Source organism: Balaenoptera ricei, chromosome 3 (genome assembly GCF_028023285.1).
Source record: "Balaenoptera ricei isolate mBalRic1 chromosome 3, mBalRic1.hap2, whole genome shotgun sequence".
Taxonomy (NCBI): Eukaryota; Metazoa; Chordata; class Mammalia; order Artiodactyla; family Balaenopteridae; genus Balaenoptera; species Balaenoptera ricei.
In genome coordinates, this window is record NC_082641.1 from 40,227,576 (window position 1) to 40,252,837 (window position 25,262).

The following is a 25,262-nucleotide window of genomic DNA, read 5'->3' on the forward strand; positions in this document are numbered from 1 at the left end:
TGGTGATGGGATGAATTGGGAGATTGGGATTGACATATATACACTAATATGTATAAAATAGAAAACTAATAAGAACCTGCTGTATAATAAAATAAAATTCAAAAGAAAAAGAAAATGATAAGGAAACTAAGTTAAAAAAAAAAAAAGAAAAAAAAAGAAACTTCTGTCCGCTATTCAAAGAAAGGCCTTTTTAATGTAGATTCAATCATTCTTTTATTTTTATCATGTTGATTAAAACCTTTGTCATAGAAAGACATGGTATTTCAAAAAAAATACCAAAGAATACTGATAAAACATTGGAAATATAGACAAAAAATTGTCATTATATTAGCATTTGTATATAGTGGTATGTTATATAAATGACCTAAATAAGCTGTCTCAAAATGGTAAAAGTAAATTGTTGTTCAAGTAATATAAGTATATTTTCAAGTATTAATGAAAGACTGAAAATGTTACTAAGGTGCAGAGATGCTTAAGATAAAGGCTTGAAATAGAACAATGGAATCTTGTAGGTCTTGCAAACCCAGGCTATAAGATTGAGGCATTTGATTCTGAACAATTACAGTCAGCCAACCAACCTTCAGTCAATTTGAGGAATGCTCAGCCAGACAAAGATAATGAGTGCACACTCTTTAATTCCTCATGTTGCTTCCACAATATTTTCTTTTTCTTTTTTTTTTTTCTGTAAATGTATTTATTTACTTATTTATTTTTGGCCATGTTGGGTCTTCATTGTTGTGCACAGGTTTTTCTCTAGTTGTGGTGACGGGGGTGCTACTCTTCATTGTGGTGCACAGGCTTCTCATTTTGGTGGCTTCTCTTGTTGTGAAGCACGGGCTCTAGGTGCGCAGGCTCAGTAATTGTGGTTTGCGGGCTTAGTTGCTCCGCGGCATGTGGGATCTTCCTGGACCAGGGATTGAGCCTGTGTCCCCTGAATTGGCAGGCGGATTCTTAACCACTGCACCACCAGGGAAGTCCCCACAATATTTTCATCAATGAAATGGCAAAGTTATTGCCATTTTCTTCTTTGTTTCTCTCGCTATGCAATTTACTATCCTTCTCCAAAATTTACTCTTTCTTTAAAGGAAGTTTTATAGCTCTGAACTTGTGGAAGAGAAGCTGTATTCTTTATAAACAAATACTAAGCCTTATGCAGAAACTTGGGATAGATGTTTGCAGTAATCAAACTAAAGCTGTAGTTTAAAGTGAATCATTTGTAGGGATTATCATTCAAAATATAATTGTCCTAAATGTCAACAATTTTAATATTTTTGTTAACCTCATGTATATACTCAAGAGGGTAGACTTTTTTGTGTGTTAATCAAGTTGTTGATGCTGAGTCATCAAATATTTACTGCTTTTTTTTTTTATGTGCCTCATTCTATTTATGTTAAATGACCTTTAGTCTCTAGTCTAAAGCAATAAAGTGAATGCTTCCTGTTTTATTGATTAGGAAAAGCGTATTTTCACACTAATAAAATGAGAAGCCCAGTTTAATAAAATACTTTTTTCTACCAGTGGCCACAGGTGAACTGGAGACTTGAACATGTTGGCAGAGGTCAACTGAGAGGATAGAGGTCAGATCTGCAGTAAATCAACTTCCAGGAACAAATCACTGGACACTATAAAAATCAAAAGTGGTTCTTTAAGAGACCAGCTTGACCCTCCTTAACCAGAAAATAACATCTGACCTGGCAGTGAAATTTATCACAACATTTCAATTAAAACTTGGCAGGCATGCTGGCAACACACTATTCTTCCACAGTTGGCCTTGTTATAGGAAAAACAGAAAGGAGGGGAAGAATGGATATTCTTGCTTTATATTACATAACAGGTATGATCTGTACAATATCATTTTTCTCAGCCACATGAAGTTTTCTGGAGACTAGATAAACATGTTAAGTGTGGATAACACACGACTTTTCATCAATTATTTTCTGTTCAGTTCTTTCAGATGTCTGCTTCCCTATGACATTAAAAAACAGCCTGCTAGTATTTTCAATTAAAGAATAACCTGTTTAGTGTTAGCAGATATTTGGAGTTTGGCAGGCCACACAGAAACATCCTTAGGTATCTTTATTTTTAATTTACTTTTTCAATCACTCATGTATATATATTCTAAATTTCAAATAATTCAGTTTGATCATATGGTTTTCCTCCCACCTCTATCAAAGAGAATTACACCAGAAATCAAGAGAAAAACTTAATTTATACACGTCCATCCTTTTGGATGTGGTAACTGTGATCTTATACCTACTATAAAGTACAACATTTAAAGATGAGTTTTTAATCTAAGTGGCATACATTGTCTCAGCAGCTTTCACAATGGAAGTAGTACTAGGAAAATGAGCACTCAAATGACATCACATTTTTGGCAACAAGGGGTCTTTATAGAGATTAAAAAAACTTGAGCCATATAAAAGTTTGTTAACTGCTTGAATCATTTAATTTCACATGTGGTTCCTGTGTATAAGAAAAGAACCTTCTCCTTTGCTAATATTAACTGTGTGACCCATCAATGGTAAATTATTGTAAAATGAGATGGCAGAAATAGATACTTTGAAAGATTTCTTTTAGCTACTAATAGTTGTAATCTCTAAATATTTCAAATATAAAATATTAATGTAATCCAGATTAGCTGTTGACTCAGGATAAAGTTTAGGGTTTTCTAACTTTTAGGCTACAGAAACACTTGGATTTACAGGTCTTTGTGAGACTTCAGAAAGAATGCACTATGCACAAGTTGCCTTACTTAATGCAGGCAACAAATCCTAAAATCAAAAAGAAAGTGGTACTATTCCAGCTGAGTTAATGAGGCAAAATATGAGGCAAGTAGGTATAGTCATAGTATCTTTACGATTAGATCAACAGATAGATATAGATGTTTATCTATATATTTAAAATTATTTTATTTATCTAGTGTTGATGATATTAAAATTTAAAATATATAAATACTGATGATATTAAAATATATGAGTATTTTATTCAGCTAATGACCATTTAACAGATGTCAGTGTTTGCATTAACATTTATATTTTTCAATTAAATTGGGATTTATTACCAATTTATTCATATTACTGATTTAATCATCGCAGGATCTTGTATAAAGACCTGAGATGGGTTGTATACCTGAGGGAAAGACAACTCACTCAACACATTGTGCAAATCAAAGCTTTGCAAGAAGTCAAATAGAAAAAAGTGATGGGGACATGAAAGCAGCATGTGACACACTGTAAAATAGTATGCCAAAATGAAAGGAAACTGCAAGGACGATATTCCCTTGCAAACAGTGATCAGGTTTCAGCAAAACATCATCCATTGATGCATTAATGTTTTGCACTAGAATTGTATTAGAATTTTGACTTTGTTTTTAATTTGTAACTTCTTTTGTATAACAAAAGTTGATTCAGGAGGGGGGTTTGCAAAGTTGGGGGGATCGTATCAATGGTGGAAAGGCTGTGAAAGCATGCTTTCAAGGAAGATGGAGTTGCTTGATGAAGACTTGAGGAAGGATAGAACTTAGAGTATTCCTCAAAAAGAATGAGGTAGCTGGTCAGAGAGAAAAATTAGTGTCTGAAAAATGAGATGAAATTAAAGATATTGGCAATGTTTGTTTCAGGCCTTTATTGTGGTTTCCAATTACTCCAATACTGAGAATTCAAAATGAACTATTTACAACTTAACGTGTTGACAAATAAATATGTTCGCTTTCTTAATTTAGATGTTGCTGAAAAGATTCTTTTGGGATGAGGCAGCCATGAAGTTTCCTGCTCAGAACTCCCTTCAAAAGAACCTTCTGCAGGAAGCAGAGTTGGCTGTCAGCCTTCAGCTGCCACCCTTTTGGATGAATCAAGGTGGTCAACCACGGCCACGGTTACCTTGTGCTCTACCAATGCAATGATGAAATTCTCCCCAAATGGAGAGTTTAAGTGAAACTGTCATAAAAGTATTGTTGATAAGTGATTTTTAAATATAAATTAAATTAAACAAAAGACAAAGAACTTATTAGCATACGCTTTGCAGTAATTTTGAAAATTTAAAGACATTTAAAAATAGTATTATATATCATACACACTTATGAGTAAAGGAATTTGGTGGAAGGGGAGATAGGTCTTATCAAAAATTGTACCACAAAATTTTACAAAACAGAGGAAATCTTTGAGCTAGATGATCTGTAGCTTTTTTTAAAATCCAAAATTACTAGGAAAGAAAATTATCTCAATTTCTGTTATAGCATTTTGGTCTGACTGTTTTATTTAAAGAGATGGCTCACAAAGATTATCACAGATGTAATCACTTATGACATTTGTCTCTAGAAATTAAGGATGGGGCATGAGGAATATTTCCATTTCTTACATTTTTTATAACAAACTTACATAACCTTTGTATTTAGAAAAAAATGGAAATTATAACATCATGTTCTAAAATATCTGAGTTCTCGGTAAACATTTTTATACCATTGGTATATATGAAACATTTACATATAAGATATAAAATGTATAAATAAATAAATAAATGTAAACATTTAACCTGAAATGAAACTAAGAATTAATACATTCAATTTTTCAAATCCCCTTAGTTTTATAGATGAGGAAAGTAGCTCAGAAAATCAATTTAATTTCCCTAGTTCATATACGTACTTTGTGATAGAGCCACGGTAGACATGCTGTCTTCTTACTCAATCAGTCTATTAGACAAAAATGTTTAAATGAATGCTTTCTATGTAACATCCTATGGTAGATGCTGAGGATACAACAGTAAGCAAGGCAGATACTGTCTTTGCCTTCACAGCCAATAATTAGAAGGCTTGAGCAATATGAATAATAGGTACCAAGTAATTCAGAAACATGTAACAAGGGTTCCTGATCTACTTGGAGAAATTAGGGAAGGCTTTCCTGCAGAAGTGTCATTTGGGCTAAAACATAGAGAGTTTATTTTTATAGATTTTTTTTTAAACTTAACTATTTTATCCTATGCCAGGTAGTAATTTGTACTAAAATGGTGGTTGCATTTTTCAAGCCATTATTCGTAGTCATTACTCATCAGGTACTCAAAATTCCCTTCATACCTAGTGTTTATTATTACATTTTGCAGAGTCATATCTACAAATGTGACTGACAAAATTTAAACTACGGTGCTTATTAACCAAAGCAATGCTTTCTTCTGAGTGCCCCTGCATTTTCACCTGATTCATTTCTGAAGCAAATTGCATCCTTTTTTATATGACATCTCTTTTATCTTTACATGGAAAATTAACAAATTAAAATTTAACAATTTAACAGAAAATTAATAAATTAACAAATACTTTCATCCCCTTCTGGTTGGAAGAGTAGCTTTCTGATTACAATCAGAAGATAATTTCTCCTATTTGGTCCCCTTGGGGACCCTTATTTTGCCTGCAGGAGGTATTTAAAAATTGCATGGCTAAATTAATCAGAATTGTCAGTTAAAAGCATCAGAATCTACTCTGGCTCGTTTTGGCAGAAAAAAATAAATTTATTGAAGGGTATTAACAGTAAGTCCAGAGAAGCAGAAAAAGAAGGTATGCAGTCAAGAACAATGCCAATGCCAACTACAGAGACCTTTCTAGCAAGCACATCACTGCCTTCCCCACTCAGCATCCATAACATTTAGGACTGCATGCTAGAAGCTCTACCATCTGCCATTCCATGATAACCAAAAGTCTCTACCACTGTGAAGGGAATTCCTCTATAAAGGGTTCCCACCACACATTGCTTGCTTCTAAAACCAAGATTTCCATTGATGCCTTGATTAATAGAATCTGAGTCAGTTGTCTGCACACTACCCTCAAGGGAATCTGTAGATTAACCTTTTCTAGGTTCTGCATTGGGAACGTGGGAAATGACGAAAACAAGAGGAATATATTTAAAGACACTGGTTAGCCGTATATGACAGAATTCTACATTACCCAATATTGTGTAGGCTACAGAGTCAAAATATTCTGAGAACAGCTTTCTTAAGTGTCCCTGATCCTTTACATTTTAAATGAAGTCTAATCAAAAAGCAAAATCTGTAAATACATATATGTACATCTTTGTGTACAAACATATATTTATATAGCAAATAGTCAGTTTTATGGGAACCAGTAAGAAGTATAACGAAGGTTTATGATGAAAGGCCCATGTTCTAAGGAAATTAAAATAATAGTATTAAAATATTTTAATTTTACAGTGGTAAAATTGGGGATATATGTTGAACAATTGTTAAATAAATTTAGTGCACTTTCCATTGATAGTGGTGTACTAGTTTTATACTGCTGCTGTGGTGGATTATTATGAATTTAGTGACCTAAAAAACACAAATTTATTATTTTACAACTCTGTAGGTCAGAAATCCAACATCAGTCTCATTAGACTAAAATGAAAGTGTCTGCAGGGCTGCCTTTATTTCTAGAAATTCTGGAGGAGAATCCATTTCCTTGCCATTCCAAAATTCTAGAAGCTCCCCTCATTTCTTTGCTCATAGCCCCCTTCCTCCATCTACAAAGCTAGCAGCGTTGCATCTCTCTAACAGTTCTTCCAGTCACATCTTCCTCTGACCACAACTGGGAAAAGTTCTCCCCTTTAAAGGACTTAAATTGATTATATTGGGCCAGATAATCCAGGCTAATCTCCCCATCTCAAGGTCTTTAATTTAATTGAATTAGCGACATCCTTTTGACATTTAAGGTAGCATATTCATCAGTTATGGGAATTAGTACTAGGACATGGATACCTTGGTGGGGGAAATTATGTCTACCTCAGGTTACATAACTGCTTCACCTTTCATGTTCAGCTACCTGGTGAAGATAAAAAAAATTCAAAAATAGTAGAGAAAAAAATTTAGTTTAAACGTTAGTACGCCCACTGTATTTCAAATCTTCCCTTTAAAAAAGTCTTTACTAAAAATGTATAAAACTTGTCACAGACCTCGAACAATAAAACTTCAGTAAGCTCTGTAGGACATGATTTGCATATGGCTTCTCTATTACATTTTAAGTGACAGTGTGATGATTCAAAATATAACAGTAACTCATATGTCCTGGTAGCAGAAATAAAATGAATAATAAGCAATCATTTTACACAGTTTTGTATATAAATCACAAATTCATAAGCTTTTCAAATATAAAGTAATAATATAATTCTAAATTGCATTTTCAAGTGCTCTAATTTAGGACTGACAATAATGGGTAGATCCTACTTTGAATATTGTCAAGATTGACAACATTTAATGTTAAGATTTTCCACCGTTGCTTTCTTATCAAATCATCATAAAGCAGTGCAGATAATATACACCAGACATAACTATAAGGACACAGATGAGGTTCCCTGATACTTCCTTTGTTCTTCATCTACTAAAGCCTGAAGTTAAGTGGTCAGTGTAGCCCACATGGAGTAAAGAACTCTCCAGGTCAGAAAGAAAAGAATCACTCTTTGACATAAATTATACCAATATACTTTGGATCCATCTCCTACAGTAATGGAAATAAAAACAAAAATAAACAAATGGGACCTAATTAAACTTAAAAGCTTTTGCACAGCAAAGGAAACCATAAACAAAACAAAAAGACAACCTACATAGAGAATGGGAGAAAATATTTGCAAACGATGTGACGGACAAGGAATTCATCTCCAAAATATACAAAGAGCTCATATAGCTCAATATCAAACAAACAAACAATCAAAAAATGGGCAGAAGATCTAAATAGACATTTATCCAAAGAAGACATACAGATGGCCAGAGGCACATGAAAAGATGCTCAACATAGCTAATTATCAGAGAAATGCAAATCAAAACTACAATGAGGTATCACCTTAATTCTGTCAGAATGACCATCTTCAAAAAGTCTACAAATAATAAATGCTGGAGAGGATGTGGAGAAAAGGGAACCCTCCTACACTGTTGGTGGGAATGTAAATTGGTACACCCACTATGGAGAACAGTATGGAGGTTCCTTAAAAAACTAAAAGTAGAGTTACCATATGATCCTGCAATCCCACTCCTGGGGATATACTCAGAGAAAACCATAATTTGAAAAGATACCTGCACCCCCATGTTCATCGCAGCACTATTTACAATAGCCAAGACATGGAAACCACCTAAGTGTCCATCAACAGATGAATGGATAAAGAAGATGTGTTATATATACACAATGGAATATTACTCAGCCATAAAAAAGAATGAAATAATGCCATTTGCAGCAACATGGATGGACTTAGAGATTATCATACTAAGTGAAGTAAGCCAGACAAAGGTAAATATCATATGATATCACTTATATGTGGGATTGAAAAAAAGATACAAATGAACTTATATACAAAACAGAAATAGAGTCACAGATATATAAAACAAACTTATGGTTACCAAAGGGGAAAGGGGGGCTGGGATAAATTAGGCATTTGGGATTAAAATATACACACTATTATATATAAAATAGATAACTAACAAGGACCTACTGTATAGCACAGGGAACGATACTCAATATTTTGTAATAACCCTTAAGGGAAAAGAATCTGAAAAAAAAAGATATATATGTATGTATAACTGAATCACTTTGCTGTACACCTGAAACTAACACAACATTGTACATCAACAATATTTCAGTAAAAAAAAAAAAAGAATCAAAGGAATCTTTCCCCTTGTACCACTGGGGTGGGGAAGGAACAACATCAGCACTCAAGAGTGTTCCTACTATCATGTAAGGTAACTTCTTAAATCATCTATAAGTCCTTCTATGTTTGATTTCTCACTGTACCATTGGACCTACAGAGGGCCTGCCATGACCTACCATAGTTTCAACATACATTTAAATTTTTTTTCATCTTTAAAACAGCCTTTAGTCATCTAAAGGGCACAATTTATATTTTAGAATGCTTAAATATATTCTAACGAAAACTTTCTTTCTGGAAATAGTAAATCTGCCTTCCAAAGATATACTTTTTCAACAGGAACAAGTTCCAACATTTTAAATCACAGGCTCAATTTCAGTGCTTGTGATTGGTCTGTTTATATTTTCTATTTCTTCCTGGTTCAGTCTCAGAAGGTTGTGCTTTTTCTAAGAATGTGTCCATTTCTTCCAGGTTGTCCATTTTATTGGCATATAGCTGCTTGTAGTAATCTCTCATGATCCTTTCTATTTCTGCACTCTCAGTTGTTACTTCTCCTTTTTCATTTCTAAATCTATTGATTTGAGTCTTCTCTCTTTATTTCTTGATGAGTCTGGCTAATGGTTTATCAATTTTGTTTATCTTCTCAAAGAACCAGCTTTTAGTTTTATTGATCTTTGCTATCATTTCCTTCATTTCTTTTTCATTTATTTCTGATCTGATCTTTATGACTTCTTTCCTTCTGCTAACTTTGGGGTTTTTTTATTCTTCTTTCTCTAATTGCTTTAGGTGTAAGGTTAGGTTGTTTATTTGAGATGTTTCTTGTTTCTTGAGGTAGGATTGTATTGCTATAAACTTCCCTCTTAGAACTGCTTTTGCTGCATCTCATAGGTTTTGGGTCATCGTGTTTTCATTGTCATTTGTTTCTAGGTATTTTTTGATTTCCTCTTTGATTTCTTCAGTGATCTCTTGGTTATTTAGTAGTCTATTGTTTAGCCTCCATGTGTTTGTATTTTTTACAGATTTTTTCAAGTACTTGATATCTAGTCTCATAGCGTTGTGGTTGGAAAAGATACTGGATACGATTTCAATTTTCTTAAATTTACCAAGGCTTGATTTGTGACCCAAGATACAATCTTTCCTGGAGACTGTTCCATGAGCACTTCAGGAGAAAGTGTATTCTGTTGATTTTTGGATGGAATGTCCTATAAATAACAATTAAGCCCATCTTGTTTAATGTATCATTTAAAGTTTGTGTTTCCTTATTTATTTTCATTTTGGATGATCTGTCCATTGGTGAAAGTGGGGTGTTAAAGTCCCCTACTATGATTGTGTTACTGTCAATTTCCCCTTTTATGGCTGTTAGCATTTGCCTTATGTATTGAGGTGCTCCTATGTTGGGTGCATAAATATTTACAATTGTTATATCTTCTTCTTGGATTGATCCCTTGATCATTATGTACTGTCTTTCTTTGTCTCTTGTAATAGTCTTTGTTTTAAAGTCTATTTTATCTGATATGAGAATTGCTACTCCAGCTTTCTTTTGATTTCCATTTGCATGGAATATCTTTTTCCATCCCCTCACTTTCAGTCTGTATGTGTCCCTAGGTTGAAGTGGGTCTCTTGTAAACAGCACATATATGGGTCTTGTTTTTGTATCCATTCAGCCAGTCTATGTCTTTTGGTTGGAGCAATTAATCCATTTACATTTAAGGTAATTATCAACATGTATGTTCCTATTACCATTTTCTTAATTGTTTTGGGTTTGTTATTGTAGGTCTTTTCCCTCCTTGTGTTTCCTGCCTAGAGCAGTTCCTTTAGCATTTGTTGTAAAGCTGGTTTGGTGGTGCTGAATTCTCTTAGTTTTGCTTGTCTGTAAAGGTTTTAATTTCTCTGTGGAATCTGAATGAGATCCTTGCTGGTTTGAGTAATCTTGGTTGTAGCTTTTCCCCTTTCATCACTTTAAATATGTTCTGCCATTCTCTTCTGGCTTGCAGAGTTTGTGATGAAAGATCAGCTGTTAACCTTATGGGGATCCCCTTGTATGTTATTTGTTGTTTTTCCCTTGCTGCTTTTAATATTTTTTCTTTGTATCTAATTTTTGATAGTTTGATTACTATGTGTCTTGGCATGTTTCTCTTTGGATTTATCCTGTATGGGACTCTCTGTGCTTCCTGGACTTGATTAACTATTTCCTTTTCCCATGTTAGGGAAGTTTTCAACTATAATCTCTTCAAATATTTTCTCAGTCCCTTTCTTTTTCTCTTCTTCTTCTGGGACCCTTATAATTCGAATGTTGGTGTGTTTAATGTTGTCCCAGAGGTCTCTGAGACTGTCGTCAATTCTTTTCATTCTTTTTCTTTATTCTGCTCTGCAGTAGTTATTTCCACTATTTTATCTTCCAGGTCACTTATCCATTCTGCCTCAGTTATTCTGCTATGGATTTCTTCTAGAGAATTTTTAATTTCATTTATTGCGTTGTTCATCGTTTGTTTGCTCTTTAGTTCTTGTAGGTCCTTGTTCTACGTTTCTTGTATTTTCTCCATTCTATTTCCAAGATTTGGTATCATCTTTACTATAATTACTCTGAATTCTTTTTCAGGTAGACTGCCTATTTCCTCTTCGTTTGTTTGGTCTGATGGGTTTTTACCATGTTCCTTCATCTGCTGTGTGTTTCTCTGTCTTCTCATTTTGCTTAACTTACTGTGTTTGGGGTCTCCTTTTCACAGGTTGCAGGTTCATAGTTCCCCGTTGTTTTTGTTGTCTGCCCCCAGTGGCTAAGATTGGTTCAGTGGGTTGTGTAGGTTTCCTGGTAGAGGGGACTAGTGCCTGTGTTCTGGTGTATGAGGCTGGACCTTGTCTTTCTGGTGGTCAGGACTGCATCTGGTGGTGTGTTTTGGGTTTCTGTGACCTTACTATGAATTTAGGCAGCCTCTCTGCTAATGGGTGGGGTTGTGTTCCTCTCTTGCTAGTTGTTTGGCATAGGGTGTCCAGCACTGTAGCTTGCTGTTCGTTGAGTGGAGGTGGGTCTTAGTGTTGAGATGGAGATTTCTGGGAAAGCTTTTGCCATTTGATATTATGTGGAACCGGGAGGTCTCTGGCAGACTAATGTCCTGAACTCGGCTCTCCCACCTCAGAGGCACAGGCCTGACACCTGGCTGGAGCACCAAGACCCTGTCAGCCACACAGCTCAGAAGAAAAGGAAGAACAAAGGAAAGAAAGAAAAAATAATAATAAAATAAAATAGTTATTAAAATAAAAAATAATTTTTAAAAATTAAAAAATTAAAAAGTAATAATAAAGAAATAAAAAAATAAGAAAGAAGAGAGCAACCAAACCAAAGAACAAATCCACCAATGATAACAAGTGCTAAAAACTATACTTAAAAACAAACAAACAAACAAAAAAACTGACAGAACCATAGGACAAATGGTAAAAGCAAAGCTATACAGACAAAATCACACAAAGAAGCATAAAAATACACACTCACAAAAAGAGAAAAAGGAAAAAATATATATATATATCATTGCTCCCAAAGTCCACCTCCTCTATTTGGGATGATTCGTTGTCTGTTCAGGTATTCCACAGATGCACGGTACATCAAGTTGATTGTGGAGATTTAATCCACTGCTCCTGAGGCTGCTGGGAGAGATTTCCCTTTCTCTTCCTTGTTCGCACATTTCCTGGGGTAGCTTTGGATTTGGCCCTGTGTCTGCATGTAGGTCGCCTAAGGGCATCTGTTCTTTGCTCAGACAGGACGGGGTTAAAGGAGCAGCTGCTTCGGGGGCTCTGGCTCACTCAGGCCGGGGGGAGGGAGCGGTACGGATGCGGGGCGAGCCTGCGGCGTCAGAGGCCGGCGTGACGTTGCACCAGCCTGAGCCGCGCCGTGCGTTCTCCCGGGGAAGTTGTCCCTGGATCACGGGACCCTGGCAGTGGCGGGCTGCACCGGCTCCCAGGAGGGGCGGTGTGGAGAGTGACCTGTGCTTGCACACAGGCTTCTTGGTGGTTGTAGCAGCAACCTCAGCATTTCATGCCCGTCTCTGAGGTCCGCGCTGATAGCCACAGCTCGCACCCGTCTCTGGAGCTTGTTTAGGCGGCGCTCTGAATCCCCCCTCTTCACGTACCCCAAAACAATGGTCTCTTGCCTCCTAGCCAGGTCCAGACTTTTCCCCAGACTCCCTCCCGGCTAGCTGTGGCACACTAGCCCCCTTCAGGCTGTGTTCACGCCGCCAACCCCAGTCCTCTCCCTGGGGTCCGACCGAAGCCTGAGCCTCAGCTGCCAGCCCCGCCTGCCCCGGCGGGTGAGCAGACAAGCCTCTCGGGCTGGTGAGCGCTGGTCGGCACCGCTCCTCTGTGCGGGAATCTCTCTGCTTTGCCCTCCGCACCCCTGTGGCTGCGCTCTCCTCCGCGGCTCTGAAGCTCCCCCCACACCCACCCACAGTCTCCACCCGCGAAGGGGCTTCCTAGTGTGTGGAAACCTTTCCTCCTTCACAGCTCCCTCCCACTGGTGCAGGTCCCACCCTATGCTTTTGTCTCTGTTTTTTCTTTTTTCTTTTGCCCTAATCAGGTACGTGGGGAGTTTCTTGCCTTTTGGGAGGTCTGAGGTCTTCTGCCAGCGTTCAGTAGGTGTTCTGTAGGAGTTGCTCCACATGTAGATGTATTTCTGATGTATTTGTGGGGAGGAAGGTGATCTCCACGTCTTACTCTTCTGCCATCTTGAAGGTCTCCTCTTGGCAACTTTCAAATATACAATACAGTATTATTAACTATAGTCACCATGTTGTGCATTACATTCCCAGGACTTATTTATTTAATTCACATGCTGATATTTCAGGTATATAACTTAAATAATGTGCTCTTCAAGCAGGAATTATAGTTTTTCTACTAACACTCATTGTATATTTATGGAAATTGAGTATGTAATATAATCTACAAAGACAATCAAATAGCAAAATTTATGATAGTTGTTTGGGCATCTGTAACATAAGATTAAGAATTAGTAAGAAGACATAAACAAAATTGCCAAGTTACATAAATTAAAAAGGAAATCTTCAGGAGTTCCCTGGTAGTCTAGTTAGTGGTTAGGATTCTGGGCTTTCACTGATGTGGCCTGGGTTCAATCCCTGATCGGTGAACTGAGATCCCACAAGCCACATAGTGCGGCCAAAATAAAAAGAAAGAAAGCTTTTAGAGGGTTTTCTTCAAATACAAAATACATAGAATAACTAATAAGAAGACAATATAACAAAATCTATAAGGTAGATAAAAGGATATCTTTTTTTTTTTTTTTTTGGTTTCCAGCTTTTAAATTTTTCCCCTTTTACACAAAAAAAGTAGAAGAAATAATACAGGATTAAAACTGCAAAAGTAGTTAATTGGTAGAACACACATACACAAAAAAATCCAGATAGGAAGACAAGCTTATTTACAATGAGGAAACACATGTAAATTATGGTAGTTTGTATATGAAATATTAAAAAAGAAAAGTCAAACATATGCTACATGGTGCCACTGTTTACAGCAATACTGAAGGGGAGAAAACAACTTTTCTTTAGGAACAGATATACCACAAGGTCCAGGTTTTATAGCATCAGTGAAATAAATTCACAAAACTATATTACAGCTAGTTAATCAGTTTAAGAATTGTTCCCAAATATGTCACATTTCCAGCCCTCAGAAGTTCATTCCTACAGATTTCAACTACTCCATCTATGGGGACCAAAAGCAGCCAGTGTTACCATAAAATGAGAATCTTGAGGCTTACCTTTAAAGGCTTACTCTGGTCTTGAAAAACTAGTTGGATTTTCTACTGAAATGAATCTTGACTGAACACAGGATGAGTTTTGTTCTTTATTGGCTGGTCTTGGAATGAAGGTCATAGACATGACTCTTAACCTATTATGTACTTTAGTTTCAGTTAGCTGAAAATCTGAAATTAAAAGTATGCTAAAGATCCTAAATACCATCATGTGTAAGCCTGCTACTAAAAAGCCTTTAAGGATGTACTAACTTTAAGTGCAAGGGAACAAGAGTTCTAAGCCTGTCAGATTCCCCATTTGGGAGGAAGAATCAATGTTTCCAACAAATTGCTAAATTCTGCACAAGGGAGAAGCCAACACATACTAGGCCATGGAATTAGGTTCATTTTATTCCACGAGGATTCTTCTCCCACAGTATCGAAACAGAATGAGGAATGAATCTTAACTGGTCTCTTCATCAGAAGTGGTAAACTTGGTTTCTGTATTCACGAAGCCAGGCAGTTGTTTAAGCAGACTGTGGAAGCAGCCAGTAGAACCAGCTTCCTGTAGTCGCAGACCACGATCTTGTATCCAGCTAAAGTGAAGATCAACTTGCACAGTTATCCCAAGCCACTGTTAACTGTACTAAAGGATGAAGTTCACCACTATATTATTTTAAAAGTAAGAGTTCAATTAACCCTGGGTGAGAAAAACCAAAACAAGTGGTAATGACGAATGAGTTGTCCATATAAGGCCAGCTGATGAGAACACACCCACGAAGACACTGGGCATAAAGCCTTACTTGGCAATTCGGAGTTTCTACTAACTAAGGGCAGAATGAGGGACAGCAAAGAGCTACATCTGTAACGTTTTAGTATCCAGACAGCATAACAGACACTGTCCCCAAGGACAATGTGTACACCATTAATCACACTGAACAAAGCAGATGCATTATTTATTTTTCTTTTCTTTTTGCTTGAGAAGCTTGTTTATCTCTCTTTTGGCCATTCCAATGTACTTCGAAATGATTCCATGTTGGTTTAGTCCAGGAAGCAAGAGTAAGAAAGTCACTATCAGGTAGGTGAGAAGGAGGTTGTGGACTTGCTGTCCCACCCAAGCAACTGCAGCAAGAGAAATTGATCATGGTCATGAAGTACATTTTAGGCTTTTCTATCTTTACGTAAGGAGGCGTTTCTACCAGCCCACAGCCCTGTGTCGAGTTTTTACTAGATTGTTGCAAATTTCAAGGACTCTCTGCTGTTGCTCAGTGGTCCATTTATTGGAGCCAAAAATTCTAGGCACTAGAATGGGAACAAGGTAGTCAGCCAAGCACAAAAACATAACAAAACAGGAAACACCTGACAGAATGGATGGATCTGGATAGTAGATAGTCAGAAACACCAAAGAAACCACACCCATGATGGCAGGTGGAAACCAGGCTCTTCCCCATTGGAGGACTTCATCTGCCATCAGCATCACTTCTCCCCATCTTTGTAGCTACTCTTCCAGACTTGCAGTCTCTGCCGCCAGCAGACTGGTGCTGCGAGAATCTCCTTCTGCCATCGTTCCCGAGGTGACCCCTCAGCTAGTGCAAGACGCCCCCAAAACTGGCCTTCCTCAGAGCCACTCACGACAACCCTCATAAAAGGATATCTTAATTAAAATAAAATAATTAAAGAAATGTACTACTGTAGTGACAATATAATCAACCAGAACAAAAAAAAAAGAAAGCTCAGAAACATACATACCAATATTTAAATATTTTATAAATAAAATTATTCTAATTTTAAATCAATGATATCTTTTTAGTTACTGATTTGTTGGAATAAAAAATTAATGGTTAAAATGAAAGGAAATAGGGGCTTCCCTGGTGGCGCAGTGGTTAAGAATCCACCTGCCAATGCAGGGGACAGGGGTTCGAGCCCTGGTCTGGGAAGATCCCACATGCTGCAGAGCAACTAAGCCCGTGCACCACAACTACTGAGGCTGTGTTCTAGAGTCTGAGAGCCACAACTTCGGAGCCCTCAAGCCACAACTACTGAGCCCATGCACCTAGAGCCCGTGCTCCACAACAAGAGAAGGCACCGCGATAAGAAGCCCGTGCACCACAAGGAAGAGTAACCCCCACTCACTGCAACTAGAGAAAGCCCGTGCACAGCAATGAAGACCCAACGCAGCCCAAAACAAATAAATTTATTAAAAAAAAAAAACTTAAAGGAAACAAAAAAACAAAAATACCCTAAAAACATACAGGTAAACATTTATATAATTTTAAAATATGATCAACTTTTTTTGAAAAAAGCATAGGTAGTGTATAAGAATTGATTGGTAGATAGCATTTTATACACAAAGAGTTCTTAGAAACAAATAAAACATGAGTATCTCAGGGCAAATGGAGCAAAAGATATAAACCAGTGAGTCACAGAGTTTGAAACACTTATGACCAGTTAAACTATAAAAAATTTAAATCTCTGTATTAATAAATTTTTAATTAAATGTAATACCATTATTTTATACATCAAAGAGATTTTTGATATTGAGTTAAACACATGAGAGTTGAATTGTATATTATAATTAGACTTAAATCTCAGCTTCACTTTACTAATTTGGTGATTTTGAGTGAATTATTTTAATTCTCTATGCTTTTTTCCTCATTTGGAAAATTCAGTTTTGTGCCCCTATTTCACAGGTTTGTTGCAAGGATCAAATGAGTTTGCTCTGTAAAACTCTTGGTCCAATGCATGGCACATAGAAAACACTAAAAATTATTAGATTTAATCAAATCCCCAAACATAGAGGATATATTATATAAACGAATTCACTTTTGTAATGGAATACTGTGCAAATTTTAAAAAATCATGTTGGCATGGAAAAATGTTCATTATCTATTGACAAGTGAAAAAATGCTCAAACCATAAATACAGACTTTTTTTTTTTTTTGGCTATAACAGTAGCTAGTACTAGACTAGCTTTTCTAATCAAGACTATAACTGATGAAACAGTTTCATCATATATTTAACCAATATCTGTTTCCAGATATTCCAACAACAGAACAAGACTATAATTCTCAAAGAAAGAGAAACTTATGATTTGATCCTATGATTACCCAGACCTCACCAGGGAACAATTTCTTGACCATAAGCACAAAAACCTAGGGTCCACACAGAGCCCTACAAAGTTAGGAGTAGCTGAAACACCGGACAGACCTCTAGATGGCAGAGGTCTATGCAGACAGAGACATGAGGAAATTGTGCGAGGCTTTTCTGCGAATCCTTGGCTAAGAGCAGGCAAAACTACATAAGACATAGCAAAGAGTGGCTGTGGTAGGCTTGTAACAGAATAGCACAGAGGCAATATAGATTAAACAGTGCTGGGGACAAGGCAAGTCAGGCACATGCAAAGTGGAGACATTTTTAACATCCTAGCAAACTGAAAAATCTGGGCACCAGCATAGAAATCAGAAAGGCTATGAATTAACAGTAAGGGCCATGCCCTAAAGTAAAGTTTATTCTACTCCTTCTCTAACAAAGTCTAAATTCGAATCCTGGCAAGATCTTCTGGGAAGACAGATTTGGAAGGTCGAGTTCCTCTAAATAAGAGGGGTTTGAGAAAATTCAGATTTCTGCAGAATTGCTCATAAAACAAGATCAAGATGATCAGCCAGTTATTAGAAATAACCACAGGAACAAAAATCAAAATCCTTCAGAGGAAGAAAATAGAACTAGAATCTCTATATCACCTATAAAATACAAGGCAAATCAATAACTATATGCAAAGAAATAGAAAAATGTGACCTAGAGTCAAGAAAAAATATTCCAGAGTAATATTAAAATGGCCCAAATATTGGATTTAGAGGAAAATTTTTTAAAAAGCTATTATAAATATGGTTAAAGAAATAAGGGAAAATATAGTCAGAGAATTAGTGAGGGAACAGGTAGGGAATACCAGCAAAGAAATGCAAACCATAAAACAAGAGTCGAAAGGAAATTTTAAAACTGAAAATTATTATAAAAGAGATAAAATAAATTCACTGAAAGTGCTTGACAGGTGATTGGAGAGGCATATAAAAGAGTCTCTGAACTCTACAAAAGATCAATAGAAATAATTCAATCTAAAAAACAAAAGAAATTGAGGAAAAATGAACAGGCAATTCAGGTACAAAAACAAACGATTAAAATACATGCTTTTAAAAAGCCTCAGGAGAAAAAAGTGAAGAAATGAAGAAAACAGTGTTCCAATAAATAATGGTCAAAATTTTCCCAAATTTGATGAAATACTGACTTAGAGATTCAAGCCCTCAGCAAACCTCAAAAAGGTTAAGTACAAAGAAAACCATACTCTGGCAATTCTTATTAAAACTGCTGAAAACCAATGCTAAAAAAGTCACCTTAAAAAAAATTCAATAGCTTGACAATCTGCAGATTCAGTGCAATTCCTATCAAGCTACCAATGGCATTTTTCACAGAACTAGAACAAAAAATTGTACAATTTGTACAGAAACACAAAAGACCCCAAATAGCCAAAGCAATCTTGAGAAAGAAAAATGGAGCTCGAGGAATCAGGCTCCCTGACTTCAGACTATACTACAAAGCTACAGTAATCAAGACAATATGGTACTGGCACTAAAACAGAAGTATAAATCAATGGAACAGGATAGAAAGCCCAGAGATAAATCCATGCACATATGGTCACCTTATCTTTGACAAAGGAGGCAAGGATATACAATGGAGAAAAGACAGCCTCTTCAATAAGTGGTTCTGGGAAACTGGACAGCTACATGTAGAAGAATGAAATTGGAACACTCCCTAACACCATACACAAAAATAAACTCAAAATGGATTAAAGACCTAAAAGTAAGGCCAGACACTATAAAACTCCTAGAGGAAAACATAGGCAGAACACTCTATGACATAAATCACAGCAAGATCCTTTTTGACCCACCTCCTAGAGAAAGGGAAATAAAAACAAAAATAAACAAACGGGACCTAATGAAACTTAAAAGCTTTTGCACAGCAAAGGAAACCATAAACAAGATGAAAAGACAGTCTTCAGAATGGGAGAAAATATTTGCAAACGAAGCAACTGACAAAGGATTAATCTCCAAAATATACAAGCAGCTCATGCAGTTCAATATCAAAAAAACAAACAACCCAATCCAAAAATAGGCAGAAGACCTAAATAGACATTTCTCCAAAGAAGATATATAGATTGCCAACAAACACATGAAAGGATGCTCAATATCACTAATCATTAGAGAAATGCAAATCAAAACTACAATGAGGTATCACCTCACACCGGTCAGAATGGCCATCATCAAAAAATCTACAAACAATAAATGCTGGAGAGGGTGTGGAGAAAAGGGAACCCTCTTGCACTGTTGGTGGGAATGTAAATTGATACAGCCACTGTGGAGAACAGTATTGAGGTTCCTTTAAAACTAAAAATAGAACTACCATACGACCCAGAAATCCCACTACTGGGTATATACCCTGAGAAAACCATAATTCAAAAAGAGTCATGTACCACAATGTTCATTGCAGTACTATTTACAACAGCCCTGACATGGAAGCAACCTAAGTGTCCATCGACAGATGAGTGGATAAAGAAGATGTGGCCCACATATACAATGGAATATTACTCAGCCATAAAAAGAAACGAAACTGAGTTATTTGCAGTGAGGTGGATGAACCTAGAGTCTGTCATACAGAGGGAAGTAAGTCAGAAAGAGAAAAACAAATACCGTATGTTAACACATATATATGGAATCTAAAAAAAAAAAAAGGTCCTGATGAACCTAGGGGCAGGACAGGCATAAAGACACAGAGGTAGAGAATGGACTTGACACAGGGATGGGGAAGGGTAAGCTGGGACGAAGTGAAAGAGTAGCATTGACATATATACACTACCAAATGTAAAATAGATAGCTAGTGGGAAGCAGCCGCATAGCACAAGGAGATCAGCTCAGTGCTTTGTGACCACCTAGAGGGGTGGGATAGGGAGGGTGGAAGGGAGATGCAAGAGGGGGGGGATATGGTGATATATGTATACATATAGCTAATTCACTTTGTTATACAGCAGAAACTAACACACCATTGTGGAGCAATTATACTCCAATAAAGATGTTTAAAAAAAAATTCTATAGCTTGAGAAAATGCCCTTCAAAAAATGAGAATGAAATAAAAGCATTTTTATTTTTATAATCAAATTCTGGTTGAGATTGATTTTATTCTACACATCAAATTGTGGAAAATGTACATTTTAACAATTTGGAGTTTTTCCAACTCATGATCATAATATATCCCTCAAATTATTTAGATCTTCTTTATTTCTCTCAGCAATACTGTCTACTTTCAAGTGTTGATATTTGCATATATATTTTTATACTAATTCCTTATTATTTTTCATGGGCCTTAAAACTGTTGTTAATTTTCAATTTCATTTTCTAATTGTTCTTTGGTAGATACAGAAATACAATTAATTTTTATATATTGAGCTTATATCCTGTGACTTTGCTAAATATTCATTAATTTCAGTCATTTTTTAAATGGTAGAAATGTAAATGGTACAGTACTATGAAAACCTGTATGGAAGTTCTTCAAAAAACTAATTATAGAATTATCATGTGATCCAGCAATCCTGCTTCTGGGTAATATCGAGAAGAGCTGAAATCAGAATCTTGAAGAGATATGCACTCCCATGTTCACTGCAGTAATAATATAATAATAATAATACAACAACCAAGATATGGAAATAACCTAAATGTCCAATGATGGAAAGAAAATGTGGTATATACATACAATGGAACACTATTCAGCCTTAAAAAGAAGGAAATATTGCCATATGAGACAATATGGATGACCCTGGAATACATGCTAAGTGAAATAAGCCAGACACAAAAGCACAAATATTGCATGATTCCATTTATGTGAAGTATCTAAAATAGTCAAACTCATAAAAACAGGTATCAGAATGGTGTTTACCAGAGACTGGTGTGGTGGGCAAGGAAGGAAATGGGGAATTGCCTTTTGAAGGATATAAAGTTTCAGTTATTCAAGATATGAATAAGTCTTAGAGATCTGTACAACACTGTACCTATAGTTAACAATACTGTATTTTGTACTTAAAATTTTGTTAGGAGAGTAGAGCTCATGTTAAGTGTTCTTATCACAATAAAAAAAAACTTTAGAAAATATCATGATAAGTGAAGTAAGTCAGACATAAAACAGTTTATATGATTCCACTTATACAAAATGCTAGGAAAGACAAATTTATATTATAGTAACAAAAATCAGTGGTTGTCTTGGGTGAAATCTGGGAGGGGGGTTAACTTAAAATTGACAGGAGGGACTGTTCTGGGATTATGTAAGTATTCTATATTTTGACTGAGATGATGATTACATGAGTGTATAAACTATCATTACTCATCAACCTGTGTGATACTGTGATTTATAAGAAATATATGTTTGGTCATTCAGATGACTGAAATATATTCCTCATATATATTTGGTCTTCATCCGTGGTTCCTGGCTCACAGTTCCCAAAACTCTTGAAATTTTCTGAGTGATAGGAACAATGGGAGCACCTTTTATTATAATATTTGGTCTCTTGTCCTCAGTTCCTGAAATAGATTCAGAGCCATAAAGGTGAAATGGGTGTCATGTCATTCATAACAAGCCCCTGTCACCACAACTGGATTTATGCTAATGAGGTGATTTTTTGAAGGTACCTAAGGATGGGGTCTGGCTGCCAGTGGAGCCAACCAAGTGATTTTAGTATTGGAACTTTCGATCCCCTGGCCTGGCCCCCACCAACTTCCTGGAGGGAAGAAGGGCTGAAGGTTGAGTTTAATGACCTATGGCCAATGATTTAATCAATTATGCCTACATAATAAAGTCTCCATAAAAAACCAAAATGATGAGGTTGGGAATTCGCTGGTGGTCCAGTGGTTAGGACTCTGTGCTTTTACTGCTGAGGGCCCGGATTCCATCGCTGCTCAGGGAACTAAGATCCCGCAAGCCAAGTGGTGTGGCCACAAAAAAAAAATGATGAGATTCAGAGAACCCCCAGGATGGTGAACATATGGAGATTTGGAGAGAGTGGTCCACTCAAAGAGGGCCAGAAGCTCCAAGCCCTTTCCCCACACATTGTCCTATGCATCGCTTCCATCTGGCTGTTCCTGAGTTATATCCTTTCATAATAAACCAGCAATCTAGTAAATAAAATGCTTCTCTGAGTTTTGCGAGCTCCTCTTGCAAATTAATCAGACCCCAGGAAGGGGCTGTTGGAACCTCCGATCTATAGCCAGTTAGTCAAAAGCACAGTGACACCCCGGACTTGTGACTGGCATCTGAAGTGTGTGTGTGTGGGGCGAGGTCTTATAGGATTGAGCCCTTAACCTGTGGGACCTGACACTAGTGTCAGAATTGACTTCAATTGCAGGAAATTTAATGTAGCAGCACATTGCTTGGTGGTATGACGAGCTGCCCCCCCCTACTCCCCCAACAACACACACAATGTAATTGGGTAAAGAATTCTTAACCTGTTTACTTAAAATGGATGCATTTCATTTTATGTAAATGATACCTTAAATTTACTATGTATATCATGATCTCTGTTTTTGTAAGTGTAAAATTAAATTGAGAATTGATTCATTAAAAATTAACAGAGATCATAATTTACAGTTGTATTATGGATAATTTTCTGGTTTCCTAGCTTTTGGGGGGATTTTCTTTTCAATTTTCTCCACTGAATTGTATACAAATTAATATTAGGTGGAAAAAACTGTTATTAATAAATTAATAGAATATATTAATATATTTAAAGAAAAGCTAATATATTTCAGAAAATTTAGCTAAGTATAGAGTGAAGGCAAATTTCAATTGCTTGTTGGACTTTTTACATTGTATATTACAAAAATATGTTTAGGAAATCATTTGGCATTTCTGAAGACACTAAGTCAGGGTTTTGCTTGCAGCTTAGTGAAGTAATTTATCAATGAAGTTTGAAAAGGATGTCTACTTCAAAACTGAACAGGTAAAAGAATATAAAAGTAAACTTACAGAAATCAATAGCAGTTCTTGATGACGGATTAACTTTGGGATACTGAAGATGGAGACCAGTTTAAAATAATTTAGGATTTGCAAGTATGATTATAATAGTAATAACATAATGACAATAGAAAAAGTTATCTGAATTTATGGCAGGGTGGTTGGCTTATGACCATTGGCTACCAGTCGAGAATTATATGAACATATAATTATATCAGTATATATAATTATATCCACATATATTAATAAGCATTTATTTAAATAATATGTGGTGAAATAGAGTAGAAAAAAGCTCTCATATCATAGTGTCTAAAACTGGGTTTGAGACACACTGAAGTGTTCACGGTCATTAAACAGTGAGATTGGGTTAATAATGATAATATTCTTTTTCATAATAACCTTCTACCATGTAAGATTCATGAGGGCAGGGACTTTGTCTTATTCACCCAGTAGTAGAAGAACACCCGGAACTTAAGCATGCTGGACGTTTATGTTAAATGAATGAGTACATCGGCTCTAGTGAACTCCCCCAAATAGCTCACCAAAACACCACACATACTGAACATCTGAATTATATTAAAACAATCATACATTATAAGAATATCCTGGTAAACATCAGTTGCTGAGGTTGTTAAGGCAGAATGATTGCCCTCAAGAAGTAAGAACCTAGAGGGGATTTCATTTTACCCCAATATCATACCATCCTGCTCTGACTTCCCACACCAGTCCCACAATCTCCACTTCTCCCCACTTTATCCTAATCCCTAGAGGACCAAGGAAGAATAGCTCTAGTAGGGATTGAAGGCTAGCTATCAATCACTTTCCCAGTTGGAAGCAGAGTTGGCTTTTCTTTTCCATTTCTATAGAACATTCAATTTTATTCCATATTTTAAAAGAAATTCTCTCATTACAGGTCAGACAAACCTTTTGGTGTATATCTAAATAAACTGCTAAAAAATTAAATGATTCTTCAGAGAATGTGGGAGAGTTTAAAAATCTTCAATTACTTGATTATACCTCTCAATGTCAGTTTTCCATGAGGCATTCGATCAATTTTCAACACAGACACAGCATCAACACAGTGTCAAAGAGTGTCTTTGTCACAGCTGGTAACGCAATAGAGCTGTTAATTTCTTTTGAAATCATGTTCCCTTTGTGACATAAGCAGAATATAAATAAATGTGTTGGAAGAAATTATTTTCATGATTTTAATATGCTACCTATATTCACAATAAGGGCCATGATCAAACATGTTTACACTTGATAAACCAGCTGGACAGATGATCTATAATGATCTATAATTCTTTTGGATGCAAAAATCTAAGCAATATTTAAAAATCATGAACACCCACTTCATATTGATACTGCATAAGGTTACTCTAATTTTCCTGTGAAGTCCAAGTGTTGTAACAATTATGGCTCATTAAGTTGTCAAAGAGATACCTGTATTCAGTAACTATTTCCAACTCAAGACAGACTGTGTTGTTGCCAACAGGCTTTTCAATAACCTGTGACAATCCAGCCTGCAGAGGTTAGAGTTTAGCCCCTACACTGTCATCATTTTGTCTCAGTTCCTAAATCATCTGGCTTACTTTCAGAGATCACAGATAAATCCCTTGTTCGTGTTCATTCTTGAAGAGTTCTTCCTCTCAGTTCTCAGTATAATAAACATGATTTTCTAATGGTTATCTTCTTCAGATTACTTATGGCTTTCATCTAGCACAGTACATGAAGGCAGAGGAAAAGGCAATCCAAATAGAATACACTGCTTTTAACTTAGCTTCCATGGAGGGAGCAAGAGGTCTTTCACTTAAAATATGTCATTCATCTCCTTGGCTCTGCACCTTGTCCTTTGCTGGCCATCTCTTGTG

The 25,262-nt window shown here is 36.1% G+C and overlaps 1 long non-coding RNA gene and 1 pseudogene across 3 annotated transcripts in view; both read right to left on the reverse strand.

The window, feature by feature from the left end:
* The window catches only part of LOC132362225 (uncharacterized), a 745,765-nt gene that overhangs the window by 88,817 nt on the left and 631,686 nt on the right, over positions 1 to 25,262 (reverse strand). The window lies entirely within an intron of this gene.
* Positions 15,282 to 15,907, reverse strand: LOC132363599 (ADP-ribosylation factor-like protein 6-interacting protein 1; annotated as a pseudogene).